Source organism: Haliotis rubra, unplaced genomic scaffold (assembly GCF_003918875.1).
Source record: "Haliotis rubra isolate DU_JTF1 unplaced genomic scaffold, ASM391887v1 Scf1435, whole genome shotgun sequence".
NCBI classification, from domain to species: domain Eukaryota; kingdom Metazoa; phylum Mollusca; class Gastropoda; order Lepetellida; family Haliotidae; genus Haliotis; species Haliotis rubra.
Window position 1 is genome coordinate 13,277 of NW_025765376.1, and position 10,792 is coordinate 24,068.

General features: G+C 38.8%; 2 long non-coding RNA genes across 2 annotated transcripts; both read left to right on the forward strand.

Annotated features, from left to right (window-relative positions):
- The first annotated feature begins 971 nt into the window (after positions 1-971).
- LOC124269282 lies at positions 972-2,071 on the forward strand. The gene is made up of 3 exons (XR_006896480.1): positions 972-1,116; positions 1,582-1,638; positions 2,026-2,071. It is a non-coding gene; the product is annotated as an uncharacterized LOC124269282 (long non-coding RNA).
- Positions 2,072-9,208: 7,137 nt separating this feature from the next.
- Positions 9,209-10,359, forward strand: LOC124269283. The gene is made up of 3 exons (XR_006896481.1): positions 9,209-9,353; positions 9,818-9,874; positions 10,265-10,359. It is a non-coding gene; the product is annotated as an uncharacterized LOC124269283 (long non-coding RNA).
- Positions 10,360-10,792: the final 433 nt, after the last annotated feature.

Here is a 10,792-nt window from a genome sequence, read left to right on the forward strand (position 1 = left end):
GTTACAGATTTCAATATTCTTATTTCCGATATCTCATAATTATCTGACTTTAAATTCATATACTCGTATCAGCAATTATCAGCGCGACGACAAATGAAAAACTTTTATGAAAAAAAAATTCGAAAACGTTCGTCGTAAACAAATCGTATTTTTTATGTCACCACATATTTTATTCAAATGGCACTATTACGTTTATTCCACGAAAATTGCAGAAGATACTATATGATCTATGAGTATATTCACGAGTACTATTTTCAAGTGTTATGGTTCATTATTTTCGACACAAGCCCAGAGAAAACCAGTGTTGTCAGACACGTCCCTGATGAACGGAAAGGTCTCGGTATCTTCATCAATATGACATGTTATTGATGCTGAACACATATTTGATAATCCGGTTGAGCTACTGTGTGAAATTCAATTTGCAAATACATTGCCATCACTTTTTGATGGATTGAAACTAAAGGTATTGTTTGAATGAGTGAGTGAGTTTAGTTTTTCGCCGCTTTGAGCAATATCCCATTAATATCACGGCGGGGGACATCCGACATGGGCTTCACACATTGTACCCATGTGGGGAATCGTTTTGATGGATGGAGATCAAGGGGGGAGGGGGGATCAAAGTGTAGCAGAGACATTTTTCATGTTTTTAATAAGTCAGTTTGGTTTGTTTGTATATAACTATTTTACAATTATTGAATATAAAATGGTGTTATAGTGTTTTATTGTTTACAAGTAAAATAAGAATAAAAATATTACATAAGTCATAAAAAGGTCACTAAAAATATTGAAGGTTGGTGGTAGTGTTCTAAAGTTTGTGGTTTTATGCATATGTCAATCATATTGATATTTGGTTGTATTTGTCAAGTATTTCAGATGAATTTCATTCATCTGACACGTTCTTATTATGTTTAGGATTCACAAAATATGCTGGATCTAGAGTATGGTCTCATTCTGGATTATTGTTGATCACATGACCCTAATTCCTAGCTTTTAATTGGCTAATTTCAAATTCCCATAATTCCCAAGCACCAATATGAGCACCCCAGTAGAAACACTTTAGCACAGCACAGCACCCAGGCAACAAGGCAACAAGGTCTACTACACAGCATCAAACAGGTTAGTTAAATACTTTAACACTAAATTATGCTTAAGTGTATTTGTTCTTTGACATCTCCATTAAATTAATTGCAGTCTAAATGTTATTTGGTAATTTGTAATATATGGTCATGTTGTAAACCTACTAAAGTTGGTTAATTACCTTAAAGCCAAAATTCATGTTGTATTGTATTATAACTCATGTAAAACCAAATAGCATTGTAAGTAACGTTCTGTTTTTACAATCATCTCCCTCAGTTTTCTAAATGTATTTAAGTGCACTGGTTTTCTGTGTGTTCTGTGAGTGGAGAGCAGAACAAATTGTGAAAGCATTGTCATGTTGGTGAATGTTCTGTATGAGCAACCATGGTGCTCAGCTTTCCCTTTGTATGTGCTTACAATGGTTTTCTTTGTATTGTCCGAACGGAGATCGTCAGTGACGGTGAATGTATTGTCACAATGATGAACGATGTTTGTAATTGGCAGGTCACATATGTATCAGCTCAACACGGATTAATCCGTAAGGCTCTATTCCACAAATGGGTAAGATGTATTTGTATATGTCAATGTATATCCTTCTTTTCTTTATGTACACCTTTCGGGAACCTTTAAGGGTTACCAAATATTTATCTGGCTGTATGTCATGTTAATTGTGAACTTTATTGTCTGTCAGATATGTGTACATATTTTTGTAATTTAACATTATTTGGGCAAATGTGTTAGTTGGCAATGAATTATCTCCCTTGGTGTCACAACCAACGTTGTGCATATAGTTTCATGCTATTAATATTTCCTTTAACAGTTTATAATGTGGTATAATTCACATGTGTAAATGTTAGACTACAGAATTAATTGTGGTAAGCTAATTGTGATACCTATGCAAAACATTATGTAATGTGTACATGTTTCTAAGAATGTTATGTGTTTCAGGGCTTGAAGTATGATATATAGTATCTGAATAAACCGCACCTCACCCTACAGCGAGTCATGTGATCCTTTGACATTACTTGGCGTTTAACCAGCTGTAACATTTGGAGCCCCAGTGAGGACTATTCAGAAAGGACCATGAGCTGTTGTCTGCTGGAACAAGAATGTTGACCGGAAGTTGTAATTCAACTGCTACGGCTTGATGTGACCGTGAGTGACTTTGCCTTGTGCCATTTTGTCTTGTGATACCTATAATGTGCCTGTGTTAACGTCAACTGTGCTGTGTGAAACACACTGCTGTGCTCTTACACCAGAAACTCTGTCTACATTGACTTTTTATTCATTTTAAACGACAAGAATTTGACTTTTATATGTGTGCAGCAGTGAATCTACAGAGGTATTATGGTGTTTGCAATTTACAGATTCTGTGATATTATACATTGTCTGATTTATAGGATGTTTTAATATATATACTTGTATCTCAACACCGATATTGGTATATTTTAGGGGTGGTGAAACACAAAATGAACTTAGTCGTTGCCCATGTGTGTCAATTATTGCCCATGTTTATCTTATAGGTTCATTTTTGTGCCTGTGTGATGTGTGGATTTTGTATGTTTATCTTGTGACATGATTGGGTGATTGCACGATGAGGTGACATGAATGAGTAGTCCTTGTGTTGTAAATTCCTTCAGTCATTTTTTTAGGTAACTAGGTTCCTACTGCTATATCTTATTAATTCAAATACCAAATCCAAACTAAGGTTATATTAACTAAATATTTAAAACAGTACTGAGTTAATTCAATTCTTAACTACATTTAGCATTAACTATGTAGTAACATAGCTTACTTCAGGTCAATAACTGCCTTAGTAAATTTGTTGTTGCACGTTTCTTTCTTCTCACATAGTTAGGTACCCTCTACTCAACTAATTCGTCACATTGCCCTCTAGTCTGTATAGTTGTGTCGACTTTTATTTTAAATTTTGGTTTCTTCTTTATAGCTAGTAGTTCTTTTTATAAACCATTCACATTGGTTAGTGTCATTTTGTGGCTAGGCAGTTGGGTCTGTTAGTCATGGAGGGAGTGTCGGCTATCAAGGAGGAGGATCCAGAACAGGGTGATCCGAAAGGGTCAGATTCTATGCCAGAGTTAGAAGATGATCCAGATCTCACTGGTCTTAGTGACACTTTGAAGCAGATGGGTGTAGTGCCTGTGGTAGATAGCCCTGAACATTTTCAGGATTGGATGGTTTCCTATTTACAGTCGATAGGGAAGTTGTCGGGTGATACTCAGTCTAACCCTGAAGGTACTTTGGGCGGAAAAGGTTTTCAGCCTAAGCCTGATAGCAAGTCAGTAGTTACTTTTAGTCAGACTCCTAAATTGTCATCTTTCTTTGGTGAAGCTGGTAAAGGTGAGGCTCCTTATGATCTGTGGCGCTATGAGGTAGAGTGTCTATTGGTTGAGAGTGCTTATCCTAAGAATGTCATATTTGAGGCTGTTCGACGTTCTCTGAAAGGAAAGGCTGGTAAAGTAGCTTCCTCCTAGGTCCACAGTCTACCATTGATTCATTGTTAGCTAAACTTGCAAGTGTTTATGGTAGTTGTGAGGAACGTGAATCTTGATGGCAAGATTCTATAGTGCTAAACAGATGGCAGAAGAGGATGTTTCTTCTTGGGGTTGCAGACTTGAAGATCTATATGCTAAGGCTAGACAGAGTAGCAAGTCATCACCAAGTGAGACTAACCAAGCCCTTAGAAGTGTTTTCTGGCAAGGTCTTAAACCAACTTTGAAGGATGTGTCTGGTCACAAGTATGATGCTATTGAGGACTTTGATGAGTTACGTGTAGCAATTAGAAGGATTGAGTTTGAGTTGAATGAGAGGAAGCCCCAAGAATGTTCCAAGAAGCCCATCCCCTCTAAAATGGCTGCTCGTTCTTCTGACAAAGATTACCAGGAATTGAAAGGCATGGTACAGCAATTAACGTCAGAGTTTGGTGCCATTAAAAAGCAACTAGCTGACATTCCTACCCTTACTCATAGTCCATCTCCTTCCGGATTTAGTGGAAGAGGCATACCTAATCGAGGCTCAATTTGTAGTCATGGCAGATCTAATTACTTGTCATCTTGGAACCATGTAGGACGAGGTCAAGTTAGTACAAGAGGTCATACCAGATACAGTCCTATATACTTACCTTACAAGGGAACTGTTCCTCATGATGGCAGCCAGAGCATTGTTTGTTGGAAATGTGGACAAATAGGACATTTGTGGCGTGGATGTAGGGTTATTATGGACCATAACTGGACTTTAAACGCAGGCAGGCCCATGGAGACTGGCAACACATGGGCCAACCCACAAGCACGCCAGGAACGACGTCCAGGCCACCTCCAGAAGGATTGATTGGAAAAGCAAATGAAGCCAGTGTCACAGTATGTGGTACAGTATGCACAGCTTTACTTGATACAGGATCCACAGTATCTACTGTAAATGAATCTTTCTACAGGAATCACCTTTCTCATCTTCCATTGCATCAACTTGAACGTATTTTGGACATTGAATGTGCAGATGGTGGAACATTGCCCTACTTAGGATATGTTGAAAGTGAATTGTTTGTCCCAGACCTTGATTTACCGGACACTTTACCTTGCTTACTACTAGTTGTAGCAGACAGCAGATATAACTTGTCAGTGCCAGTATTGTTGGGTACCAATGTCTTGTCAACCTTGATGGAAAGATGCAAGTCAACAATGGGTCCTAGGTTTCTACAGAAAGCATCAGTTCACACTCCTTGGTATTTGTCATTCAGGAATATGGTCATTTATGAGAAGAAACTAGCAAAGAATGATTGGAGATTAGGACTTGTCAAGAGTGCCGAACATAGGAACATAGTTATTCCAGCAAACTCACAAGTTGTTGTCCAGGGTTATGTTGATAAGGAACTCAATTATCCTCAAGCTCTTGCCACACTACAGCAAAGTCAGAGTGCAACTATTCCATCAGACATAGATGTTTCCCCAACACTCATGTTGTACAAATATAAGAAGCAGGATCCTATCCAGGTACACTTGTCAAATGTTACCACTGCACTGTTGTTATCCCGCCAAGGTCTGTACTTTGTGAACTTCAGCCAGTATCAGTAGAAGAGACAGAGCTGAATCAGTCATCCAATACCGAGTCAATTTTAAACCTTATTGATATCAATGACAAAGGACTTACCCCAGAGGAGTTGGATAAAGGTGTTAAGCTCATTTCAAAGTACATTGATGTCTTTTCAAGTGGAGAATTAGATCTTGGTCATTCAACTGCTGTACAGCATCGTATTGAGTTAGTGGATGAAACTCCTTTCAAACAGAGGCATCGACGTATTCCTCCATCAATGTTTCAGGAGGTGAAAGATCATCTTAAACAGTTGCTAGCATGTGGAGTTATACGTAGATCTCATAGTCCTTGGGCTTCCAATATAGTTCTTTGTAGAAAGAAGAATGGAAAACTTAGAATGTGCGTGGACTTTAGACAGTTAAACAATTCCACTATCAAAGACAGTTTTGCTCTACCAAGGATAGAGGAAACGTTAGATTGTCTCGCGGGCAGTAAGTTTTTCACAAAGTTGGATTTAAAATCTGGATATTACCAAGTTGAACTTGCAGAAGAACATAAGGAGCGTACTGCTTTTACAGTTGGCCCCCCTGGGTTTCTTTGAGTATAATAGGCTCCCGTTTGGTCTATGTAACAGTCCTGCAACATTTCAACGTCTCATGCAAGATTGTCTTGGAGATTTGCATTTGTCGATTTGTGTGATATATATTGATGATCTAATCATATTTGCTGATAGCTATGAGGAACACTTGGATCGTCTTGCCAATGTTTTGGACCGCTTACAACAATGCAATTTGAAATTGTCACCTGACAAGTGTGAATTCTTCAAAGAGAAAGTTGCCTATGTTGGACATGTCATTTCCAAGGATGGAGTTGAACCAGATCCTACAAAAGTGGAAGCCATCAAAAAACTGGCCACGACCTACAAACCCTTTTGAGGTAAGGAAGTTTCTAGGTTTTGCAGGATACTACAGACGATTTGTAGAGAATTTCTCCAAGATATCTAAGCCTTTGTCACAATTAATGCCTAGTCCAAAAGACAAGAAAGGAAAATCTACCGTGGAATGGATCTGGGGAGATTCTCAGGAAGCAGCATTTCAGGAGCTGAAAGATAGACTTTCATCACCGCCAGTGTTAGGTTACTGTGATTATTCTATCCCATTTGAGCTCCATACTGATGCCAGCCAACGAGGTTTGGGTGCTGTCCTATATCAATGTCAAGGTGCCAAACAGAGGGTCATTGCCTATGCCAGCCGTGGATTGTCAAGGTCAGAGCAAAATTATTCAGCCCACAAATTGGAATTTCTTGCACTGAAATGGTCAATTACCGAGAAGTTCCACGATTACCTTTTGGGAACCAATTCACAGTATACACAGATAACAACCCGTTGACCTACATTCTGACAACTGCCAAGCTCGATGCAACTGGTCACAGATGGCTCGCTGCCTTGTCAGCTTACAATTTTGATGTGAAATACAGACCTGGAAAATCTAACATAGATGCGGATGTGTTGTCACGAATTCCAGATAAAACAACAGAACCTGAAGTTAGTCAGATTTCTTCTGAATCTGTTAAGGCTATCTGTAACTCTGTTTCTGTATCCAATTATGTTGAGTGTCTAAGCATGTCCCCCGAGTCAGTTGATGTTGGTGATATAGGTCATGATCTGAAGAGCATGTCACCTAAGGATTGGAGACGTGAACAGTTCCATGATCCAGCCCTTGCAGATATCATCAAATGGATCCGAACAGCACGAAAGCCAAGACATGACTACATGCACTCCAGTGAATTTACAGCCCTATCTCGAAGCTTTGACAACCTGAAACTGAAGCAAGGTGTATTATACAGAGTAACTGCTACAGATGATGAACTTACTGAACAGTTGGTAATACCTTATCATCTCCGTCCACAAGTTCTCAGAAGTCTTCATGATGATATGGGTCATTTAGGACGAGACAGAACTTTGGTGTTGGTAAGAGAGCGATTCTTTTGGCCTGGAATGGCAAGCCAAGTTGAGAAGTGGGTCAAGGACTGTCCGAGATGTTTACGTCGAAAGTCAGCAACTAATACAAGAGCTCCCTTAGTAAACATTGAGACTACATATCCACTGGAACTAGTTGCTATGGATTTTCTCACTTTGGAACCTTCAAAGGGAAACTATCAGCACATCCTTGTGATCACTGATCACTTTACCAAGTATTCTCAAGCCATTCCCACTAGAAATATGACTGCTCGTACAACAGCTGAAGCATTTCTGAACCATTTCGTTGTACATTATGGTTTACCAGCAAGAATCCATTCAGATCAAGGTGCCAACTTTGAAAGTCGTCTTATAGAAGAACTTTGTACAATTACCGAATGAAAAGTCAAGAACAACGCCGTACCATCCCATGGGTAATGGTCAGACTGAGCGCTTCCAACCCGAACACTTTTGAACATGCTTGGAACTCTTCAACCTGACCAAAGAAGGATTGGAAAATGCATGTGTCTCCTCTAGTTCATGCCTACAATTGTACCAAACATGAAACTACTGGGTATTCTCCGTTTTATTTGATGTTTGGACGTCATCCACGATTGCCGATAGACCTTGCATTTTGAATTGACGGGATCACACCAGCCAGTCATTACAATCCTACACAACGTCTCTTCGGGATAGACTGAAGAAATCTTATGAACTAGCCACTAATATCACTCAAAAGTCTAAAGGAAAACAAAAACAGAACTATGATCAAAGAGCAAGAGGAGCAGCTGTACATGTTGGTGATAGAGTGCTAGTGAGAACTCTTGCCTTTGAAGGTAAACATAAGCTAGCAGACAGATGGGAAGTGAATGCTTATGTTGTCAAAGGACACCCAAACCCTACTATACCTGTATTTGTTGTGGAACCTGAGTGTGGGGAGGGTCGAGTAAGAACTTTGCATCGAATCACCTTTCTCCCCATTGGAAGCGTGGATACAGGACCAGGAAAACCACAGCCAAAACCACGAAAAAGAACCAAGATTCAAACTGTACCAAGTAACATGAATGGCATACAGCAACAGGATTATGATGACGAAGTCATTTTGTCTGTTTCAGCCAGTGATACTCCCACAGGTAACATGACTGGTGCTGAGGTTACACAGATGGAAACAAAGAAACAGGATGAAGGTAGTTTAGTCCTTGTTGATGACGTTATGCCAGATGAAACTGAGCAAGTAACTGGAACAGTGGAATATATCAGTGGTGATTCCCCACCAGAATCAGAGTCCACATTATTGATTGAAGATCAGGATACCACAGATCTTGTTGATGTCACTTCCATTAGAGATAAAACTGTCATTAATGATTCTGACGTCACAGAGCTTGTTGTTGCCCCTGACGTAGACAACGTCACAGATGTTGCAACTAGTATTGACAGTGTTTCGGATGATATTGACACAGGGACTAATAGTAGTCACGAGAATGCACAAGTGAATGATACAAGGATTCAAACTCCTGCTCAAGACATTCCACATGCTCAGATCAGACGATCAGAAAGAGCTAGACGGAAACCTGCATGGCAAACTAGTGGTGAATTTGTAATGTCACAAGCAGGTCGACCACCAGATTGAAAGTTGGAGAAAGCAAGATTTTTGGAACATCTTGCAACCAGTGGAACTTACTACACATTACCTTCGAAAGTATCAGATGTTCTCTTGTCGGTTGTCAAGGATAACTGAATGATGACGGGGACGTCATTTTTTGATAGGGGGGTAGTGTGTAGCAGAGACATTTTTCATGTTTTTAATAAGTCAGTTTGGTTTGTTTGTATATAACTATTTTACAATTATTGAATATAAAATGGTGTTATAGTGTTTTATTGTTTACAAGTAAAATAAGAATAAAAATATTACATAAGTCATAAAAAGGTCACTAAAAATATTGAAGGTTGGTGGTAGTGTTCTAAAGTTTGTGGTTTTATGCATATGTCAATCATATTGATATTTGGTTGTATTTGTCAGTATTTCAGATGAATTTCATTCATCTGACACGTTCTTATTATGTTTTTTAGGATTCACAAAATATGCTGGATCTAGAGTATGGTCTCATTCTGGATTATTGTTGATCACATGACCCTAATTCCTAGCTTTTAATTGGCTAATTTCAAATTCCCATAATTCCCAAGCACCAATATGAGCACCCCAGTAGAAACACTTTAGCACAGCACAGCACCCAGGCAACAAGGCAACAAGGTCTACTACACAGCATCAAACAGGTTAGTTAAATACTTTAACACTAAATTATGCTTAAGTGTATTTGTTCTTTGACATCTCCATTAAATTAATTGCAGTCTAAATGTTATTTGGTAATTTGTAATATATGGTCATGTTGTAAACCTACTAAAGTTGGTTAATTACCTTAAAGCCAAAATTCATGTTGTATTGTATTATAACTCATGTAAAACCAAATAGCATTGTAAGTAACGTTCTGTTTTTACAATCATCTCCCTCAGTTTTCTAAATGTATTTAAGTGCACTGGTTTTCTGTGTGTTCTGTGAGTGGAGAGCAGAACAAATTGTGAAAGCATTGTCATGTTGGTGAATGTTCTGTATGAGCAACCATGGTGCTCAGCTTTCCTTTGTATGTGCTTACAATGGTTTTCTTTGTATTGTCCGAACGGAGATCGTCAGTGACGGTGAATGTATTGTCACAATGATGAACGATGTTTGTAATTGGCAGGTCACATATGTATCAGCTCAACACGGATTAATCCGTAAGGCTCTATTCCACAAATGGGTAAGATGTATTTGTATATGTCAATGTATATCCTTCTTTTTCTTTATGTACACCTTTCGGGAACCTTTTAAGGGTTACAAATATTTATCTGGCTGTATGTCATGTTAATTGTGAACTTTATTGTCTGTCAGATATGTGTACATATTTTTGTAATTTAACATTATTTGGGCAAATGTGTTATTTGGCAATGAATTATCTCCCTTGGTGTCACAACCAACGTTGTGCATATAGTTTCATGCTATTAATATTTCCTTTAACAGTTTATAATGTGGTATAATTCACATGTGTAAATGTTAGACTACAGAATTAATTGTGGTAAGCTAATTGTGATACCTATGCAAAACATTATGTAATGTGTACATGTTTCTAAGAATGTTATGTGTGTTTCAGGGCTTGAAGTATGATATATAGTATCTGAATAAACCGCACCTCACCCCTACAGCGAGTCATGTGATCCTTTGACATTACTTGGCGTTTAACCAGCTGTAACAAAAGTGTAGTGATTTAGTAAGAGGTTCTGTATTCCTTAGGCGAGGGATGTTCGGAGTAAGTGGATGTTGATTATCACCCTTGAACATAGACATATAGGCGAATTGTTGTTTGTAAGCACGAGGGACATCATTCAGTAGATGCACGATGGCGCCTAATTGCAGTGTATGAAATAAGTCCCGTCCGACCGCCCGAGACGGGCTAGATTTCTGGCCGAGGGTCTAATTTTACAGCTTGCCAGCCCGATGGACGGGTGAATAAAAATATTCAGATAACGTGTCCATTGGCACTGTCTATTTAGTGTTTAAGAAGGACTAGTTAAGTCTCTTCTGGGCTGGTAAGTTTTGAAGTTACCAGCCCAGATGTCTGGCTGGGTTTTGGGCTTATTTCATACACTGCTAATTGACTACTAACTGAACTTGAACTGAA